This window comes from Pelmatolapia mariae, linkage group LG3_W (assembly GCF_036321145.2).
Source record: "Pelmatolapia mariae isolate MD_Pm_ZW linkage group LG3_W, Pm_UMD_F_2, whole genome shotgun sequence".
Lineage (NCBI taxonomy): Eukaryota > Metazoa > Chordata > Actinopteri > Cichliformes > Cichlidae > Pelmatolapia > Pelmatolapia mariae.
In genome coordinates this window covers 34,944,909-34,966,820 of record NC_086229.1, presented here as the reverse complement: position 1 = coordinate 34,966,820, position 21,912 = coordinate 34,944,909, and the positions used below count along the sequence as shown (strand labels likewise).

Here is a 21,912-nt window from a genome sequence, read left to right as displayed (position 1 = left end):
GTGCCAGGCCTCAAGGATAATGGGTGGTTTGCACAACAAAAGCTGTAGGAGGAACAAGCTGACGACCTGTGAAAATCTCAGCAGGGGTGCTTAACACCTCGGGACTTGCACCAGAAAATAAAAAAAGCCAGTAATTCTAGGGGGTTTTGGGTTTAGGGAAGTTACGCAAATTTGCGCAGGATAGTAAATCTAGTGTTAAACATCAAAATCCTTCATGCACACCTTTTTCTCCGCTGTGCTCAAAATGCTCTCAGCTGTTAGAATAGAATAGAATAGAATAATCCTTTAATTGTCCCACAAGGGGAAATTTGGTTGTATCAGCAGCAAAAAAACACACATATACAACCAGAACAGGACACAGAACCGAAGCACAATTTTTACATATTTACATCATGGACAATAGTTACCAGAGCAGAGTACAGTACAGTTGTTTAAATTAGAGTACACATAGTGTGCAAACATAGCAGGATACTGAAAGATGTTTAAATAGTTAAGAATATTTAGAATAATTAGAAAGGTGCAGATTGTTTATTGTACCTGTGCATTAAAAAGTAAACATGTAACTTCCAATAAGTTAGTGTATATATAAGCTGAGAAAAGTAATGTGCAAGTTATAACAGTAGAAGTTGTTACAGCGCTGATGTAAACATCTGTGTTTGTTGGGAGCAGTTCTGATTGTACAGTCTGACAGCTGCAGGGAGGAAGGACCTGCGGAAACGCTCCTTCATGCATCTAGGATGCAGCAGTCTGTCACTGAAGGAGCTCTGCAGCAACATTTCCATGCATGGGGTGGGAGACTCTGTCCATCAGAGATGTTATTTTGGCCAGAGTCCTTCTGTCTCCCAACACCTGCACTGGGTCCAGGGTGCATCCCAGAACAGAGCTGGCCTTCCTGATGAGTTTATCCAACCTCTTCCTCTCAGCTGCCGATAAACTGCTGCTCCAACATACAACACTGTAAAAAATGACAGATGCCACCACAGAGTCATAGAAGGTCTTTAAAAGCGCTCCCTGGACTCCAAATGACCTCAGCCACCTCAGCAGGTAGAGTCTGCTCTGACCCTTCCTGTAAAGAGCATCAGTGTTGTGGCTCCAGTCCAGTTTATTATTCAGGTGAACACCCAGGTACCTATAAGAGTCCACTATCTCAATGTCCACTCCCTGGATGTTCACCGGTGTCAGTGTGGTGGGTCTGTGTCTCCGGAAGTACACCACCAACTCCTTGGTTTTCCCGGCGTTGATCAGCAGGTGGTTCTGCTGACACCAGTCTACAAAGTCCAGAGTCCACTGTCTGTACTCTGAGTCGTCCTCACCTGTGATGAGGCCGACTATGGCAGAGTCGTCAGAGAACTTCTGTAGGTGGCAGCGTGGGGAGTTGATGGAGAAGTCTGCAGTATAGAGGGTGAAGAGGAACGATGCCAGCACTGTTCCCTGTGGGGCCCCCGTACTGCAGACCAGTGTATCAGAGACACAGCCCTGTGACCTCACATACTGTGGACGTTCTGTGAGGTAGTCCAGTATCCACTGGGACATATGGTGGTCCACTCCTGATAGCTCCAGCTTGTCTCTCAGAAGTCGTGGCTGGATGGTGTTGAAAGCACTGGAGAAATCAAAGAACATGATCCTCACAGTGCTTCCAGGCTTCTCCAGGTGAGTCAGAGCTTGGTGCAGGAGGTAGATGATGGCGTCCTCCACCCCGATGCCAGGCTGGTAAGCAAACTGCAGCGGATCCAATGAAGACCTCACCAGGGGGCGCAGATGGTTTAGAACCAACCTCTCCAGGGTCTTCATCAGATGCGATGTCAGGGCTACCGGCCTGTAGCTGCTGAGGTCCTTGGGATGGGAGGTCTTTGGTACCGGTACCACACAGGAGGTCTTCCACAGCTGTGGTACTTTCCCCAGTGACAGGCTCAGGTTGAACAGATAACCTAGGATGCCACACAGTTCATCTGCGCAGCATCTCAGGAGCCTGGAGCTGACGCCATCTGGACCTGCAGCCTTCCGCACCTTGATCTTGCGAAGCTCGTTCCTTACTTGAAGTGCTGAGATAGAAAGAGTGGGTTTTGGGGGAGGGGTGTGTATGTTGGAGTCCACAGAAGCCGGGGGTGGGTGTAATGACTGGGAGCTGGGAGGTGTGAAGCTGAGAGGTGTGAAGTCCTGAGATGAAGGACAGTCAGTCCCTGAAGATGAAGGAGATTGCAGCAGGGGGGACGATGCTGTGGGAGGGGTGGGTGGTTGATCAAACCTTTTAAAATATTTATTTAGGTCATTCACCCACCCCAAGTCTCCTGCAGCCTGGGGGGTTGGTTTTTGTCCTGAGATTGTCTTCAGGCTGTTCCAAACCCCTCTGATGTTGTCCTGTTGCAGCTGCTCTTCCATCTTCCTCCTGTAGTTTTCCTTTCCTTGCCTTATCTTCCATTTCAGCTTCTTCTGGACAACTCTCAGCTCCTGTTTGTCTCCAGATCTAAAGACTATCTTCTTCTCCTTGAGGAGAGCCTTAATTTCAGGATTTATCCATGGCTTGTTGTTAGAAAAACACCGTACCTTTTTGATGGGTACGGTGTTGTCCACACAGAAGTTCATGTAATCCGTAATGCAGTCTGTGATGCTGTTGAGGTCATCCTCCAGGGGGCTGCAGAGGTTGTCCCACACAGTAGAACGGAAACAGTCCCTCAGGGCCTCTTCAGTCTCTGCCGACCATTTCCTTACTGTGCGTTTCACAACTGGTTCTCTGTGTACCAGAGGTTTATACACAGGCTGGAGATGAACCAGATTGTGATCTGAGCCCCCCAGGGGAGGGAGAGGTGATGAGCTGTATGCCTCCTTGGTGTTAGCATACAATAAGTCCAATGTTTTATTGTCTCTGGTGTGGCAGGTAACATACTGGGTGAAGGTGGGGAGAGTGGAGGACAGGGAGATGTGATTAAAGTCCCCAGAGATCAGGAAAAGGGCCTGAGGGTGCTGTGTTTGGAGTCTGCTGGTTACAGTGTGCAGGACCTCACAGGTGTAAACTCTCGCGGTAGATAGTACGGTCTCATGCTAACCGCTAGCAGCTCAATGTCCTTACAGCATAGCGTCTCTTTGATAGATAAATGCCCAGAGTTACACCATCTATCGTTCACAAACACAGCCAGACCCCCTCCTCTCTTCTTACCACTCTCCGTTGTTCTGTCGGCCCGGATCAGATGAAAACCATCCATGTTTACGTGTGAGTCCGGAGTTAGCACAGTTAGCCACGACTCTGTGAAGCACATCAGGCTGCACTCCCTGTAGCTCCTCTGATGTCGGGTAAGGGCTGCCAGCTCGTCTGCTTTATTGGGGAGAGATCTCACATTCCCCATAATAATAGATGGAATCGCTGGCCGGTACCTCCTAACTTAACTGCGACGCCCGATCCCGGCCCGAGTACCGCGTCTCTTCCTCCTCACCTCGCGGGGGATGTTAGCTTGCTCAGCGGTAGGCATGGCAGCGGAGGCTCCGAGGGCTAACAGCTGATCCCTGCTGTAAACAATGGGAGGTCGGACCTCCACGCGCTCTCCGGACAAACATGCCGTAAAAAATGTAATAAAGAACACCATTGTCCATAGAATTCTGAGCTCCATTGTGGGGGACAGCAGTCCACAATAGAAAAATAAAAACAATAAACACAAAAACAACAGAGAAACATATATTAAAGACAAAAAAGGACTCGTTCAGGTCGGAGCTGCTGATACTGGCTGCCAGCTCGGGGCGGTGCCGGAAGTATATCCGCCGTAAGTATATGTGGTTAAAGTCAAGGAGAAAAGTTTGACATATTTCACAACCATTAAATGTTAGAGAAGCCTCTGAAAACCAGCTCATGGTTACTTCCCAAGCAAACACCTCTGCTTGTGCTCACAGAGCCTCAATCACAACAAAAGAGACAAGAATAACACTAGTGAGGACAAAGTGACACCAGAGGCTGGAGAAGAGCATGAAGTGACCATTGTGTGTGCACACTTTCTCTTGGTCGCACTCTTCATATACCAGTGTGACAAAGTCCTGAATACAGCCTCAGTTTGCATGTTAGTCCACCAAGTTCCATCTGAGCTTTAAAGAAAACACACTCAGCTTTTCCTTGGATTTTCACACTTGTTGGCTTCATACAGGAACTTCAGCATTGCTTATTATGAGGCTAAAAGCTTGATATAGACATAACAGTTAATATGTCAGCAGTATATAACAGCCCTGCACACCAGCACTGTGCTTATATTAGACTTTAATCAACATATAGTTATGATTTCATCACAGTAGCTCAACGGGCTCACAAAAATATTCCACTAATGTAACCTTATTGTTTTATTGACATATTGGATTTGTATATGGTGTGTTTGGATAAATGATGTATCACACTGTGAGATGTGCTGCAAAACAAACTAACACACTAACTTTGTGTTCTTCAAATACTGAGGAGTTTGTGTTGGGTTACCAGGTTAGCTTGTGTTGGCTTTTTTTACATGAGAGAGAAGACAAATGTGCTCCAATGATACGTTTTCACACTTTCTGATCAAACAGAATTTCAGATGAGTTTTTCACGGCTCCATGGACCTCCATCTCTCTGGCTCAGAGACAAAGGCTGCCTCAGTTTGTAACTTCCTCCCTCTTCCTTGGAATGCATAAAGGAGTAGGAGCACGACTTCTGTGGCAGAGCTGACATGACTGTGAACTGTGATGTTTGATGTGTGTTGGCTCTCCTGCACGCAGTAATAAATAGCTTGATCACAGCTCTTTCTGTGTTGCAGACTTTATTTACAAAATTCCACAACACCCCCCACCCTCCCACTGTGAACATGAATTGAATATTCAGAAGAAAATGAATGGATAGACTGACATTTGTTTAAATACTTCTAGAAATCTGAGCTGTTGGTGTGGTAATAATATTAGAGCTAGCAATCTTTCTTACTGAATCTCTACTGTGAGTCATGTTACCTGAGATTAATTCTATGTTTACCTGACAGCCTGGACACATGTGCTCTGTGAAGGATCAAAATCAGATCTTAACTGCTTACATTTAAGGAGCCTGGTCATATTTAGTTGTAATATGAACCAATGATTTTCTGATTGCTGATTCTAAGACAGTCTTTGTGGAAATCCTGTTTGGCTTTTTGTCATTTTAATTCTCTTTTCTGTTTTCCAGAACAGTTCGCCACAGTCGCTGTCCACATGGGTCAGTGGGACCAAGAAGCACTCTGCTAATGTGTGGACTCTGACCAGCAACATCCAGCAAGACCCAGGCAGAGTTTTCTATCTCCCAGCTGGTGTTTTTTGTTTGTCTGTGACTGGAGAGTCAGATTTTTGTTGAGCTTCACACTTGCAGAGGTAAGTCAGTTTGCAGAGATCCCTCCCACCCTGGCTTTATGTGCTAGATGCTGTATCTTCAAAGTTTGTCTCTTGATTATTATTCATACACAGTAATGTGAAGCATGCTTATATCTAGTATAACTGGAGCAACCTGGTGCTCTTCATTTATGGAGGCTGTTGAGTCTGAATGTTGGATGTTGTGTATCTCTTGTTCTCTGGGCTTTGTTGCCCTCAGTCTTTTTGCAGGATCAGAAAACAAAACCAGGATGACCGTAAATGTTTCTTCTCCAGTTGGATGATGATAAGACTGTGACACGGGATGCCACCTTTAGTCTTGTGATGAAGCAAAGCTCAGGAAGAAGTGCGATTAAATGGTACCCACATGTGTGCTGCTGAGAAGGATGTACAAGGGCACCTGCAGCTAAATCCAAGCCGCATTTTAGTTGTAGTTGCAGAATGCCATAGGACTGAGACAGCTGAGGCATCAAATGTTTGATTAAACGGATGAAAAAGAGAAGTTTCTTCCCTATAATTATCACTTTTTAAAATATGTAGCAACTTCAAGTCTGTCAGCGTGCTGAGGTCACAGAAACAAGAAAAGCAGCTTCAGACTTCAGAGTGTTGTTTACAGTTTTCTGTCATCATGATCTCCCCTGAAGTTTATCACTATTAGGCAAGCAGTAAGTCCACAGTGCTGTAATGATAATTCTGACTTTGGTCACGGTTGCATAATATTTTAATAATATACAATTATTTTTTGTAATTCATATTTTTTCTGTTAATCAAAAATTTACTTTGTAAAATTTGTATTTGAGAATGCAGAATGTGACAATATATTTTTGTTCAATATTTAATTTCTTTCAGTTGCAATTGTTAAATGAAAAAAAAAATATATATATATATATATATTCTAATTTAGCAAACTAATTTATCAAAAATATATATACATATACTGTATTAGTTTTTATACATTAATTTGACACCTGTATTGAAAATACCATATTGTATTCATACAGAATCAGTTTGGTATCATTGTTTGTCTGATTGCTGAGCTAGTTTGATCTGTTTAGATCTAAAGTATCCAAAGTTGAGCTCTAATGTTTCTTCACCCTTGTGTGTGTGATATGTGATTTCCTACATGCTGACAGAGCAGAGCGGCAGTTTGTTCTCACAGATGGTGATGGTGTGGAGAGACGGTGGTGTTTCCTCAGAAGAACCAGCAGAGTCACCAAGGGCACGAGTCCATCTCACCACCTTGACTTGCTGACTGATGCTCGTCTGCACTGCACAGAGGAAATCAACTGACCGAGGTTTGTCCAGTGACGTGTTATGAAATGTATATTTGTTTTATGCTTACAGATATGTTTTTTTGACAGAGGCTCTGCAGAGTTTAGACAAAGCAGAGAAAATATGGGCTTTACATTTTACTATGATTTACTGGGACATTTGTTGCCTGATGTTTAGCAGGAATGGAGGAATGGAATCAAAGGGAGATGTTTTTGATGTTTTTGTCATGTGAGTAAATCTTCGGTATTATTTATTTGCTTGGTTATATTAGGAGTGTTTCTGAGTGAGGGAGAGAGGAGTCATCATCCAGGTAAAGTGACGTGGATCAGTGGATACACTTGTCTCCCCTTTAAAGAAGATACTCTTAGAGAGAGACGATCCAAGTCATCCTTAAATGTTAGTGCTTTCAAATACACAAACATTTTTAAAGGACAAAAACGAACATCCAACTTTGACTGTAATACAATTAAATTTTTGCATGTGTGTTTTCAAGCTCTCAGATGGGAAGGATATCAGTCTTGGACTGTCTAACCTGCCGGAGCAGCACTGAATGACCACCACACATGAGCATGTTCCTGCGACATTCAGCATCTGATCTGCCATCTGTGTGCTTCTGCGTTTGGTAAGTAGAGCTATCTAACTACAGTAACTCTAAATACATGATATCCATTTCTAACGGCCTGGTTACTTCCTGTCAGTTATTGTAGAAACCATGTGGTCACCTGACCTAACACTGTTTCTTCTTCTTCCCCTTAATGTTGAAGTTTCAAATGTCCAACAACTGGAGAGGAAACTACACCAGTGTACTGGGATGTTTCACCAACACGTGCCAGATGCTGTTCCTTCATGGTGACATCACCAGAGACAGCCCCGCCCACCTCAGGACCTCGCCATTGATCATGATGGTTATAATAATGACAGCGAGCGGAACTAAGACTGTAAAAATCCACGACCAGAATGTTTAGATGCTTTCTAATTATTAATGAACACTGAGAGCCTCTTTCTGTGTTTTGTCTGTTTTGGTTTTTTTACCTCATTTGTTACTAACAAAGTTCACCAAACTCACACAGTTTACATTCTGTATGTTTCCATCTTTACCAGCTACACTCTTAACTGCAATTAAGAAAACAAACCGTAGAAATCGTTGCTTTTCTCTTTTGTAATTGATGATAATTCAGTGAATATACTGCGCTGCTTCCTTTTGTTTCGTCACACATTGCTTTAAGTTTTTCAGTGTCCAGTTATTTTTTTTACTGCTGTTTGAATTCTCTATATGTTTGACCCTGTAGACTGTTTGATGGACTGCTTGTCTTCCTGTTTGTAACCGCTGCCTGTTTTTGACTAAAGATTTGGATTTCTGACTTTAACACAGCCTCTGCGTGTCCTCCCTTTGTGTCCTCTTCCTCTGTGAATGTGTTGCATGTGTCTCACATTCATTTTATTAACAGCTTTCCCACAGTCAGTTGCATCACCATTCATTCACAGCACATTTCAAAAGGATTCAGATTAATACAGTGATCTTACAGTCAGAATTATCCTGACAGACTGCCACTGTAAATTATCTTTCATCAGGTCAATTTTAAAGCTCAGTATTTCAAAGCAGGAGTTATGAAGAATCATATTGGCATTAGGACTGTCACAGCACAGGATCAGACTCACTGTGCATGACGGCTCAGGTCAATAATGTTTGTTAGATTGTCAGTTGTTTAGTGCTTCTGTACAGTTATGGTCACCATCTCTATTTCAGTATAATTAATATGCAGAAAACACTAAAAGTTGATTGTCTTCCAATATTCTAGCATAATTAAAAAACTTTGACTTTGTAAGTACATATTAGTCTGACAAGCATGTTTCTGGTCAGTTTGGAAGAAATAATATCACAATGTTGATCTTTTTTTTAATATTCCTTCTCTTTTACAACATAAACTGTGATCAAAGCTACTTATGTTCACAGCGTGTAATAATAGTGACAGTCCAGGGCATTGTGGTCTGTTGAGCTAGGGTTAGGGTTAGCAATTCAGACATATGTAATCAATCTCTTGCTGGATATAACAAACACCTAGGAATTCATATTATAATTTGATTTTCATGAAATATTCATATTCAGTATCAGTCATTTTATATTATAACCACGTATCCACCCAGGCTCATGGTGGGCCAGGGCTCTGTCCTGGGATGCTTGAGTGAAAGGTAATGTACACCCTGACCAGGTATCCAGTCTGTCAGTTGTTTTCAGTATTTGGTTCAAAAATATGAGTGAAAACAAAAATCCAACTAGGATTCTTGCATATGATGGATGAAGTCTTATTGTCCAGCTGATCCATCAAACCCCCAGCAGGTGAACCTTATTCATGACATAACACAGTAACAATGTATAAAATTAAACAGCAACAGTCTAAATTTAAAGTGCATTCTAAACTCCTCTTCAATAAATGATATGGATGTGCAGAGAGTCATTCAGGACTGTAAAACGTGAACTACAGAACCCAGAGTCTTCATCATTAAATCTCTGGTTGCTTCATTTTTCTATTTTATATCATAAACTTTAAAGGTTTTAGTAAAGTTGCATTCTCATGGTGAGGCAAAGTGCTTTATGTGTGCGTGTGTGTCATGAACGGCTATAAAAGCCCTTTAATTAAAGAACAAAGCGGGGTTTGAGTTCGAGTTACGGCAGACTGTCGCTACTTCTAAATGGAACGCAGCCTTCCTACGGCGGACAGCTAACAACAGGAATCGGACGTGCGGTCCACCCTAGTCCACAGCAACCACCATAGCAACAGCCTAGCATGACTTTAAAACATATTCTTTCTTCATAACTATCAAAAACGTGAAATGATTTGTAAAGCATGAAAGTGTTACAGCTGCAGAGAGCTATGGCGGTATCTTTGGAAGCTGTTTACATAGCTAATAATATACGATGTAACCATGGAGACAGTCAGTCACGTGAGCTAGCGGTGCATGTTTACTACAGTGAATAAGGTGATTGCGTGCACAACGTCCACACGCTGCAGAGGGTAAAAACATTACTTCAGTATTGTTTTATATTTATATATGTTTGCCTTCTGTTGACCATCACCTCAGATTCACCATTACAGTTTCAGCATACAGATGTACACTGTCTAAATATGAACACATTCAAAAAAATCATGTCTCAGAAATAAGCACAGCTGTTCATGTTTGTCATTAGAGTTTTATTTGTAAGAAAATTGTGAACTTCATATTGTGTATCAAATCAAAGAACATTTGACACGTCTGAGTCATTGCTTTGCCCTATGAGAGCTGGAATAAATATATATCCTGACAATTACAGTTGAAACAGTAGAGACAGGTAGAAATGGGATCAGATTAATCTTTGCTTAGTCAGATACCTCCTGTGTTCAGTCCATCATATTAAAAAACAAACAATAGCACGATCCGTGTGATTTTGCATCCATTTCCAAATTGTAGTCAAGCAGCCCAGTCTCATAAATTGGTAACAGAAATGTCTCTAATGTAGACGTGCATTAAAAGACCATAAAGGAAACACTAACATTTATGTGAAACTAATTGTAATAAAAAAAGAACAGGTGCTTTACAGATTTAAAAGAAAGAATCTGAAAACAACACTTTTTTTGGTCTAAGTGGTCAAAGTAGAAAACAGAACTGATGTTCAAGAACAAACCGTAGCTGCACTGATATTACACATCTCCATTGTTGTGGTGAACAGACATCTTGCTTTTAAAACCACATGCAGTGTGTGACCATGACTGTCCACTGAGACCATGAACGCCACTTCGCTGAAGTCTTCTTCTTCTTCTTCTTGCCATCAAAATGGAAGCAGAAAGAGCACGAGCTGCTTTGATCTACTGAAAGGAAAAAGAACATATGAGCTGAAACCATTAAGATAGAAACAATCATTCAATGCAGTGTCTCACGTAGCTTAGCCTGTTACAACTGTTGATACAAGCTCAGTACAGTTAACACAGTGTCAGGGAACTCCAGTGTGGGAACTAGTGGCTTTAGGTTTGTAGTCATTTAACTTTCATCCATTCATTCATTTAATTCAGGAGGAAGAAATGTCAGGTTGGTGCAGGCTGGTTAAATGCATTTGGTCCCATGCTGTCTTTAACTAAATGACTTGGTTCTCTTTATGGCTGGGCTGTATGTGGGGTTATATCATGTTATTTGGGCAGGAGTACCTGTCCTCTATTAGGCTTAGAAAGTTTCTCCATAAGCAGAGCTTCTAACTCTTATAGCTTTTAGCACATATGTAGCTGTGCAGGCTGACAGGTTTTTGGTGGCTCTTTTTACCCCACACTGGTTGTGAGTGTGTAATGACCCCCACTAGTTCTTTTGGGTTGCAGTTAACTTGGGAGAAAGGGGTGGGTCTGCCAGGACTAGATAAATAAAAATGATCTGGGATACATAAATTTCATAATGCATGCATATATCTCTATAAACCTGGCCTGAGGGCTGCCATTTTTTACATGCAGTTATTTCTCTTAGAAATGCTGGATCTAAATAATGAATGTGTTACAGTCAAACTGACACTGGTCAGTGTAAATGGCTCATTGGGACATAGAAAGCTTTAAATTAAATAAAAGCTGTTTACAGTCAGAATTTACAAAAACTATGATTGTAAATAAATTCAAACAAGTGAGCTTTTCTCTTTGTGCTGAATATCAACACTGTGACTTCTTAGACTGTAAGCTTTACTTCAGCACAGTTGTAGAAGCCGTCACTCCAAATGTCTTTTGATAACAAGAAAAAAATACCTTGTCAGTAGACGGCCTGAAGTTCTTCTCCAAACATCTTCTGCCATCGGCTTTGTCTGCTGGTTTGAAGACAATAGACCACAAAAAGATGATTTAGTCACTTTGTCTGCATCATGCAGCTTGAATGTGTTGTGTAACGATGTTGAATAGCCGTCGTTATCCCTCTGCTGTGTCAGTAGGATTGTACTGTACAGCATCTCATTGATATGTGAGGAATGCTTATGTAACACGATAACACACGTCTGGTCTTACATCATTAAAATACAACGGGCAGGAGATATTTAGATATTTTTATATTTATATTACATTTTATAGCTGACAGATATTACTAAATAGATAGAATTTACTAAATAGCTCGATGAACATGAAAAATATGTCCATAATCACAAATGATCATGAGAGCCAGTAGAATAAATTGAACTGGACACTCAAAAGACGTCCTTAAATGCTCTTTAAGTGGCAGAACAAACAAACAGTTAATCGCTTACTTGAGATGAAATCTGCGCAGCTACTTTGAAAACAGCTTCTAACTGGTTCCTCCTTTAACAGGATGACTGCTCAGGGGTAAGGCCACCATGCAGTCCAGCAACCTTTATGGTTCTGCTTTGATTCACCAGGAACTATTAGGGAAACCTTCCAGCGCCTCCTGTGAAAGACACAGGCATAAACACACAAATATTTATTAACATGTTCCACAGTCTTCCAGTTTGATTCTCATCCTGTGGACAACAACGTACAGAGATGCAGGTTTATGTTAACTTTTGTAAGGTTTCTTTACTGAACATATCCAGCTGCAGCTCCACTGTGATCCTGAACTGGATAAGCACTTAAGAAAATGTGTCAATAAATGGACAAACATCAGCTTACTATATTCACCCAAACAGACTGGACCAATAATGCTTCACTGAGTTAGAGACTTTAACAGTCTCTTCTATGTAAGAATGTCTCGTGCTGATGGACCTGCAAACTTGACAACAAAGGTTTTTCAGACTACATGTAGCTGTCCTCTATGTCAGCTAACACATTTACATTCATGTCACACATATTTCTGCTTTCCAATTTTTATCATTATTACTTACATTTTGATTGGATACCTTGAGTTTGTAAAAGATCAGATTACATAATTGGAATACAATTCAACAAAATTCATGTATCCAATTCAAGGTCGCGGGAGGATGAAGCCTATCCCAGCTGATACAGGACAAAGACAGGCTGCTAGTTATCGCAGGGCTAACACAATACGTGTGACAGAAAATCCACTTAAATGTTTGATATTTCTAATAATAATCATAATTATGACTATTATTTGAAATATTATTTAAAGGTTTCTTTAGAAATACATTTCAATTTTTTTATAACCCCTAGAATATAAACCTGAGCTGTTTCAGATTCTGACCTCTGACCTCAGTGACCAGGCTGTGTCCTCACTGCAGCTCCCTCTTGGAAGTACGTCTGCTTCTTGTCTTCCCCCAGTGATGACCGCCTGCCCTTAATATCACGTACTGTACCTGAGGAACAAAACAGGACAAACACTTGCCTTTATTTAAGAAGTACATTCATACAGAGATAATCTATGGAAACACACTAGTTCACCCTTTGGGAGGAATCAGCTCCTGTGAAACATTTCTGTAAATCAACATTGTGGAGAATGAATGAAATGAGTTCTTCAGGTGACTCAGCAGTCCCACACTGACAAATGAAACTTCTGTGGAAGGAAGAAGAATCTGTATTTAATTGATTTCCAATCCAGTTAAACTATTAAGGATTAAGCAACAGTGCTCATCTTTGCTCTTCTGAAATCTGTGTTAAACAACAACTAACATAAATTAGTAACAAAGCTGAGTAGAGGCTTTACAAACCACCAGCAGCCATAATGCTAAATTTTAATCTTCATATGTTTCTGAGCTGTCTTCAACCTGCTTTTAACACATTAAAGTCCCACAGTCAATGCAGCCTGACTCAATCCTAAATGTTCAGCACACACAGAGACACAGAGGTACTGTTTAAAGTTTAGTGTTAACCTGAGTCACTGATCATTTACAGTATTACAGAGTCTGGCAGTCTTTGCATGATGTCCACGTCACTGTAAGTTTCTAGCTGACTCTCAGGTGTGACAGGTGTGCCAGCAGGAAAGAGTGATAAGAACCTGCATCCTGAGGTTTGTCATGCAGGATTAAAGGAGCCAGGCTTTGTTCACACAGCTAGGATTGTATTTTACACTGACCCTGGGTCAGTATAAGTATCATACAGTTTAAATGAAGCATTGAAACTTGCACATATTTATTACAGATGCATTGAAGCTAATCTGGATATTTACTGTCAATCTATGGCTGCGATTAATCACTTTACTGGAAACTTTATTAACTAGTAACTTCATCAGTCATGACAGAAGCTAATATTTCTGTCCCAACATCGTTTAAACAGTAACAGCTTTACTACAATATAAGCTAACGTTTACACCGTAACTTTAAGCTAGCACCATAAAGACGGTAAAACCCGTAATAATATCTACAAATGCATCTTAAAGCTGTTATATTAGCACTCGCTGTATTACTAATGTAACCCGTTCAAGTGTTACGCCTGTTGTCGTTGCGTTGTGTTACGGTGTAAGAGTAAGAGGCAGGAGACAGTACTGGGTCTTGGCTCTTTACTGCACATCTGCAACACAGAAATAGTCTGATCTGTGTGTGTCATGCGTCTGCCAGTGCACCTCTCCTCCGGCCATGCTGAAAGGAGCTGTGCCTGCAGCTTCATTAACACTACAATAATATATCAGATACAACAAATTGTTTTAAAACATTAACTTGAGCTCTGAAGACAAAAAGCACAAAATAAATAATATGTCACTGAAAAATCATCAAAAACAACTTATAAGAACAATAAACATAATAATTAAAAAAAACAAATAAACAGTCAGATAAATACAATTCAATAACCAGGACCCAATACTTTGGTACTTACAATTCAAACATTATGCTTAAGTTCAATCATATTAATAACCGCCATGCAACAGGGAATACAACACTGTACCATAAAAACAATGAACGAAAGACTGCATCTCTAAAACACAAGAACATCTCCATACCTGCAACACAGAAATAGTCTGATCTGTGTGTGTCATGCGTCTGCCAGTGCACCTCTCCTGACGAAGGAAAAAAGAGTGCACGCTGTTAAAAAAAGACTGCCGCGAGTACGCTCACAAGCCGCTAGCGATCAGGCTAACTTAGCATGCTAGCATTTCAGCTGCGTTCTCGGCTAAAACTCATTAAAAACATATATTTGCAAACTCCGCCCGCCACAAAACTTATCCCGAACGAATCTCTTATTGACAAACAAAAACGCTGCGGTTCGGCTATATTTATATTGCAGCTTGGGCTCTGAACAAACTTTAATTAGCAGAGAGCAACGTGGCAGTGACTTACCTCCGGCCATGCTGAAAGGAGCTGTGACCGGGGCACACATGCACGCGCCCACGTCACTACGCAGCGCACACACACACGAACGCACACAGACTCAGATCACACAGGTAGGAGAGTGAGATGCAAAATGACATATTTAATCCAAAAAAAAGGTGTTTTGGGTGAAATTCACAAGTATTTAACACATATGTTACACTAACATAAGCACATTAACATTATTGACACTCGCTGACTTTTAATAGTCATTGTCTTGATGCATTCTCAATCATCCAGGAAAGTAAATCTCCAAAAGTTGAATCTGTTCATCTGGACGTAGCGTTTTGTGGGAGAAACGTTTCGTCACTCATCCAAGTGACTTCTTCAGTCTCAGCTGCAGCTGACTGCAGGTTTCCCCTTCCGGCAGACAAGGGTAGGTGCACAGTATTGCTTAACCAGAAAGACTATCATGAGAAGATTTTGTCACTACTCAGTGATGAAAATACTTATGAGCCCCTGAAACGAGACCCAGGAAGTGGCTACAGGAAGAGGGTGATAGACTGTCTGAAGCAGTTGGAACAAGACAAGGCTATTGACCGGACCTCATACCACAGGCTGTACCCAGGGGAGTCTACACCAAGTCTGTATGGTTTACCGAAAATACATAAGCAGGGTGCACCTTTAAGACCGATTGTCTGCATGATCAACTCGGTCACCTATAACATCTCCGAGTTTCTGGCTTCGATCCTAAACCCGCTGGTGGGCAGCTCTGAACACCACATCCAGAACACCCTGGATTTTGTTGAGAAGGTGAGAGATGTCATTATGGAGGCAGATGAAACCATGGTCTCGTACGACGTTACATCTCTCTTCACTTGCATCCCAGTCACGGAAGCGTTGGAGGTAGTCCGTAAGAGATTACAGGATGACACCAACCTCAGCAACAGGACCACTCTCAGCATCGACCAAGTGTGTTTGCTTTTGGAACTGTGTCTTCATTCCACCTACTTCACATACAAGGGTCAGTTCTACAGGCAGAAACATGGGTGTGCCATGGGCTCCCCAGTTTCACCCATCGTGGCCAATTTGTACATGGAAGAAGTGGAAAAGAGGGCTTTGCTATCCTACCCTGGAACACCACCAAGCCATTGGTTCAGATATGTGGATGACACCTGGGTGAAAATCAAATCTCAGGACGTACTACATTTCACGGATCACATTAACTCGGTGGACCGACACATCAAATTCACCAGGGAGGATATGAAAAGTGGCAGGTTAGCCTTCTTAGACTGTGAGATTTCCATCAGTAATGGGGGACATCTAAAGGCTGACGTGTACCGTAAACCTACACATACGGATCAGTATCTAAGGTTTGACTCTCATCATCCACTGGAGCACAAACTGGGTGTCATCAGGACTCTACAACACAGAGCGAACACCATCCCCACTGACACAGCGGCCAGGGAGGCAGAAGAACAGCACATCAAGAAGGCCCTGAGTAAATGTGGTTATCCCAGCTGGACTTTTGTCAAAGCGGGAAAGGCACCTAAAGAAAGCTCCAGCCGATCCAGGAGAGAAGGACAACCGCTGCCCAGGCGAAAACCTGTAGTGATCCCATATGTGTCAGGAGTATCGGAACAGTTGAGACGCATTTTTTCTAAACACCGTGTCTCCGTGGCTTTTAAACCCCAAAACACGCTGCGCCAAAAACTGGTCCACCCCAAGGATCGGGTCCCCCGACACAAACAGAGTAACATAGTGTACGCTGTTAAGTGCCAGGAGGATTGCCAGGATTTATACATCGGGGAAACCAAACAACCTCTAGCGAAGCGGATGGCACAACACAGAAGAGCTACCTCATCAGGCCAGGACTCTGCAGTCTATTTACACCTACAGGCCAGTGGACACTCTTTCAATGATGAGGATGTACACATCCTGGACAGGGAGGAACGCTGGTTTGAGCGCGGAGTCAAGGAGGCCATTTACGTGAAGAGGGAAAGACCATCTCTGAATCGAGGAGGGGGCCTAAGGGTACATCTTTCGCCATCTTACAACGCTGTGATTGCAGCCATTCCCCAACTCTCTGTGAATGGTACTCATGGCCATTGATCAGTGTTCTTTGATCAGTGGGTTTTGGTCAGTGATTGTTGATCAATGGTCATGGGAATTTGCATAATTATGATTAAGGAACTGACCTCACAGCTCATTGTTCCTTCAGTGGGCTGGTTTCAGTCATTATGCAAATGTACTGTTTATAAGGTTTGGGGAAACCTGCAGTCAGCTGAGACTGAAGAAGTCACTTGGATGAGTGACGAAACGTTTCTCCCACAAAACGCTACGTCCAGATGAACAGATTCAACTTTTGGAGATTTAATAGTCATTCTATAAATGCTGTCCGTTTAAATGGTCTTACCTGTAACACTGCTGTATCCACCGGATTCCAGCAAGAGTGGATTCTGGAGTCTTCCCACGCTCCTGTCAGTGATCCTCCATCTGGATGGATGAGAACAACCTTCTGAACAATCTAGCAGGTGGATGGCCCACATCTATGGGACTGATTTCTGCTAATAACGCCCATTGTATGGACTGATAACAGCCGAAGTGGGTGAATAAAGTCACCCGGTTGCTAGCTGTGCCATTACCCAGCATACACCTCTTCCTCCATAAATGCAATAAACGATACAAAAGTAATGGCCTATAATTAATTTATCTGCTGTATCTGCTGTTTCTCAGGTAGTTGTTTACATTATATAATATATTGTGTTCAGTACACGTCACTACAATGTGATTTCGGAAATGTATAAATATACGAACAACAGGCTCTTCCGCGGAAATCTCTTGTCGTCAATAAACAACGTTTAGGGAGCTCTGCAGTATTCAATAGGAGGACCCTGCACGTCAATTCTCGACGCCAGGGGGGTACCCTGCGCGTCGATAAGCGAAGCAGAGGGAGCCTGACCATGCGTCACACATTTGACGAGTTGGGAGTGAGAACGTGTTGGTTTGTGCTAAACAATGATGGAAAGTGTTATAAATGACTTGTTGGCCTCTGATCTGTCACAAACAGCTGAAACGTGTCTCTCATGAGTCACATGAAGGTTTCTGACAGAAAGGACAAAAAGTAGCTGCAGTCAGTTTGTGTCATTTTTAGATTTATTCATCTGGGAGAAAAATCTGAGGGACATTAAAATGTGTTTTTCACCAGAGACAAGAACATAAATATAACGTCACAGGTAAATGAACATATTTCAAGTAAACAGCTGGACTGATCAGGTCCAAACACAGAGTGATCAACAAACAGCTGTCATATCTTTATATATAAGCTCTTTATAAATCCTGTTCACTGCAGTCTGTTTCCTAATAATGTCAAACTGTTAGAAACACAGAAACATGGTCTTTGTTGACATAAACCTGTCTGGGATCCTTTGTTGTTCTTTTGATGCAGAGTTACATTATAAATATAAAGAGTTATTTCAGAGTCTCATCAGTTTTCCTGCATGTCTTTATTGAACACATCAGCAGGGCTGAAGCTCTCATGTTAAACACACACTGATCTATGGACACGTTCATGTGTTTCTAACAGAACCAGGCTGTTATCAGCTGCACTAACATGATGTCACACACACTGAATGTAACAGTGACATCATCACACAATCTGCTGTGATTGTTTCACTGTCATCAAACTAGTCAACAGAAGTAGAATCAATAGAAACAATTATTTACTGACAGCATATCCTGTTGTTTTGTTTTGTTTTTTTCAATGTTGAAATTAAAACCTAGTAGCAGTTCCGAGGCAGATGAGGGACGGTCCCAGGACGGTCCATCAGCGGTGGAGCTGGCCATCCTGGAGTTCCTGAAGAGGCCATGCTAGTCTCCAATGGAACATTTCCTCCTCAGCCTTGTCCCTGCTCTGGAGAGCAGCTGGGTCCTTTTTATTCCTGTCTCTCTGTAAATACTTATATTTTATATATTTATATTATATTATATTATATTATATCTTTAATGTTTTTCTGTTTGAGAATTTTAATATAATTTAAAATAAATTTTTATAATGACTAATGTCTCAGTTCTACTACACAGCAAATGTTGGCACACGACTTGACAGAATTTATTTCATATTATACTAATGACAGAATATATTAAAACAGTGGGATGCAAAAGTTTGGGCAACCTTGTTAATGGCCATTATTTTCCTGTATAAATCGTTGGTTGTTACAATAACAAATGTCAGTTAAATATATCATACAGGAGACACACACAGATATTTGAGAAGTGAAAAGAAGTTTAGTGGATTTACAAAACGTGTGCAATAATTGTTTAAACAAAATCAAGCAGGTGCATAAATTTGGGCACCACAAAAAAAGATATGAAATAAATATTTAGTGTATATCAATGTGTGTGTCTCCTATATGATATATGGGGTGCCTTTGTCTGGACGTGCTCCCCATCCAGAGCTCCACAGCAGAGAGGGAAGTTCCAGCGCTCCTGGAGTCCCTCTGTGATGGACCGCCAGTCTCCAGGTGAAGGCACCGCCATGAAGTCGTCCACTAGACAGTCCCAGATGGCCGTCGCTACCTGCGGGGTGATCTGGCACACTGTGGACACACCGACTCTGAAACTGAACGCGATGGTCCTGAAGGAGTCCCCGGTGGCAAGGAACCTGGACAGAATTGTTCAAAATTAGTATTATGTGTACTGCAGTTACAAAATACATTATTCAAATTCCAAAATACTTTTGTGATGTCAGATTTAAATTACAAAACATAAATATTACATAAAACATTTTGTAATTATAAGGATAATTACATAATATATATTAGATATAATATAAAACAGTCAGTTGTTTTGTTTTAACTTTCAAATATCATAATTTGATTGGTAGCAACTTTTACCACTACAGTGTGCCAATCACTCATAATTCCTCAACATGTCAGTCAGGTAGGAATAAAGTAAGACATTAATAGAAATAAAGAGTTGTATGTTGACTTTTAAAGTCCATTTGGCACGCCTTCACAGCGCTGGATGTGGACAAAAGTGGCAAAGTCTCTAAATCTCAGCTGAAGGTGCTGTCCCACAACTTATGTACTGTCATGAACATTCCTCATTACCCGGTGGCTCTGGAAGAGTACTTCAAAGATGATGACGAGGGTCCTGTCTCCAACCAGGGATACATGCCATACCTGAACAAGTTCATTCTGGATAAGGTGAAGGATAACTTTAACCGTCAGGACTTCAACAAAATGTGCTGGACGTTGTGGTATAGGAAGAACCTGGAGCAGAATGAGCTGAAGATCTGTAACGATGACGCCTTCAAGATCTGGTGCATCTTCAACTTCCTGTCTGAAGACAGATACCCCCTGATCATCGTCACTGAGGAGATTGAGTACTTCTTGCGTAAGTTGACAGAGGCGATGGGGGGAAGCTGGGTGAAGGAGCGCTTCGAGGAGTATAAGCTGTAGCTGAACTTAAAGCAGCAGTGTCTGAATGCATGGGAGCTCATCAGCCTAGTTGGGTTGGGTCATTTCAGTAAGGGCATGGACCATCAGACGCTCTCAATGGGAATCGGTGAAGTCTACCAGGAACTCATTCTTGACGTGCTCAAGCAGGGCTATATGATGAAGAAAGGGCACAAGAGAAAGAACTGGACGGAGCGCTGGTTTGTGCTGAAGCCAAACACAATCTCATACTATGTTGGTGAAGACTTGGCTGAAAAGAAAGGAGACATCCTGTTGGATGGAAACTGCAGTGTGGAGCATTTACAGGATAAAGAGGGAAAGAAGTGCCTCTTCCTCATCAAGTCATCACAAAAAAGCTTTGAAATCAGTGCATCAGACAAGAAGAAGAAGCAGGAGTGGATCCAAGCTGTTCAAAACTGCGTGACTCTGCTGCGTCAGGGCAGACCAGCGCCGCACCGCAAGGCTTGACAGAAGCGCAGAGAGCTGCGGCTGAAACAGCAGGCTAAACAGGAAGAACTGGAGCTGAGGATGAGGGAGCTGCAGACAGCCAATGAGGCCAAGCAGCATGAACTGGAAAATATGAGGAAGGCTCTGGAGGAGGCAGCAGCTAACGCAGCAGAAGAAGAAAAAAGACGCCTTCAGACCCAAACTGCAGTACCTGCAGAGGGTCCATGAGCTGGAAGACATATATCGCCAGCTGGAACACGCTTTGGAAGACGAAAGGTAAGCTGCAGACACGATTACTGAAGCAGGAGGCCAAGAAGAGAGCAGAGTTAGAGCAGATCCATTTGCAGCAGAAGCAGGCCATCTCCGTCACGGTGGCTGAGAAAGAGGAACTGGAGAAGGAGCGTCTGGCCAAGGAGAGCGCCCTGCAAGCTGCAATGAAGCAGCTGGAGCAGCTGGAGCTGGAGAGGCAGGGGGCGCTGGAGCAGTATGAGACGGTAAAGAAGAAGCTGGAAACTGCGACCAACAACACCAAGACCTGGAAGCACAAAGTGGCTGAACATGAGGGGTTGTTACAGCTCATTCAGCCAGGTGCCAAGGGGCAGCAGAATATCACAAACTGGGGCCCTGCAGCCTTTTCTGAAGCAGAGCTCAGTCTGAGGGAGAAACAATGGCGGGAGATGAAGAACCAGGCGACTTAAGCTCAGTAAAGCTGCTGTAAACCATTATCATAACCTTAAACATGTTTAACTAACAAGGGAAAGATGAGACAGGCCTGCTGGGATGTACTGGAACGTCTCTGATGAAGCATATCTTTGCCAGGATAAAAAGGCATTTTATAATAAGGTGGCATTAACTAATCAATAAATCTCACGTTACCCTGTAGGAAGCACAGATAGAACTGATAAACATGGCTCTATGTTAGTGTTGTTCCACCATTGATTATCTCTAAAACCACCAACAAGAAAACGTCACCTCATAATTTAGGGAAGGGAATTGAAAAGGATAATTATTGCAAAATAACTTTTCTTCAGTAGAAAAATGAGACATAATCAGCACAAAACCAATAGAAGGCGTTCGGTTTATATTTGTACACACAATGTGACAGTGACAATAGGAGTAGTGCCAAACCGGACCAGTGACTATGACAACAAACACGGTCCATGGCTCAAAAGACGAAGACATTGTTGAACAGAGGGATCCAAAGAATTCGGTATTGTGGAGATTTGGAGATTTTTCACCATAAGCAGACCACAA

General features: G+C 42.1%; 1 protein-coding gene, 1 long non-coding RNA gene and 1 pseudogene across 2 annotated transcripts in view; 2 read left to right on the top strand and 1 right to left on the bottom strand.

The window, feature by feature from the left end:
• The window catches only part of LOC134622284 (NACHT, LRR and PYD domains-containing protein 12-like), a 1,346,881-nt gene that overhangs the window by 631,184 nt on the left and 693,785 nt on the right, over positions 1-21,912 (top strand). The gene's annotated exons all lie outside the window — the stretch shown is intronic.
• LOC134624433 (uncharacterized) lies at positions 11,918-17,223 on the bottom strand. The gene is made up of 3 exons (XR_010093541.1): positions 17,169-17,223; positions 12,757-12,868; positions 11,918-12,006 (listed from the first exon to the last, which is right to left on the bottom strand). It is a non-coding gene; the product is annotated as an uncharacterized LOC134624433 (long non-coding RNA).
• LOC134646859 (switch-associated protein 70-like) lies at positions 19,744-21,467 on the top strand (annotated as a pseudogene).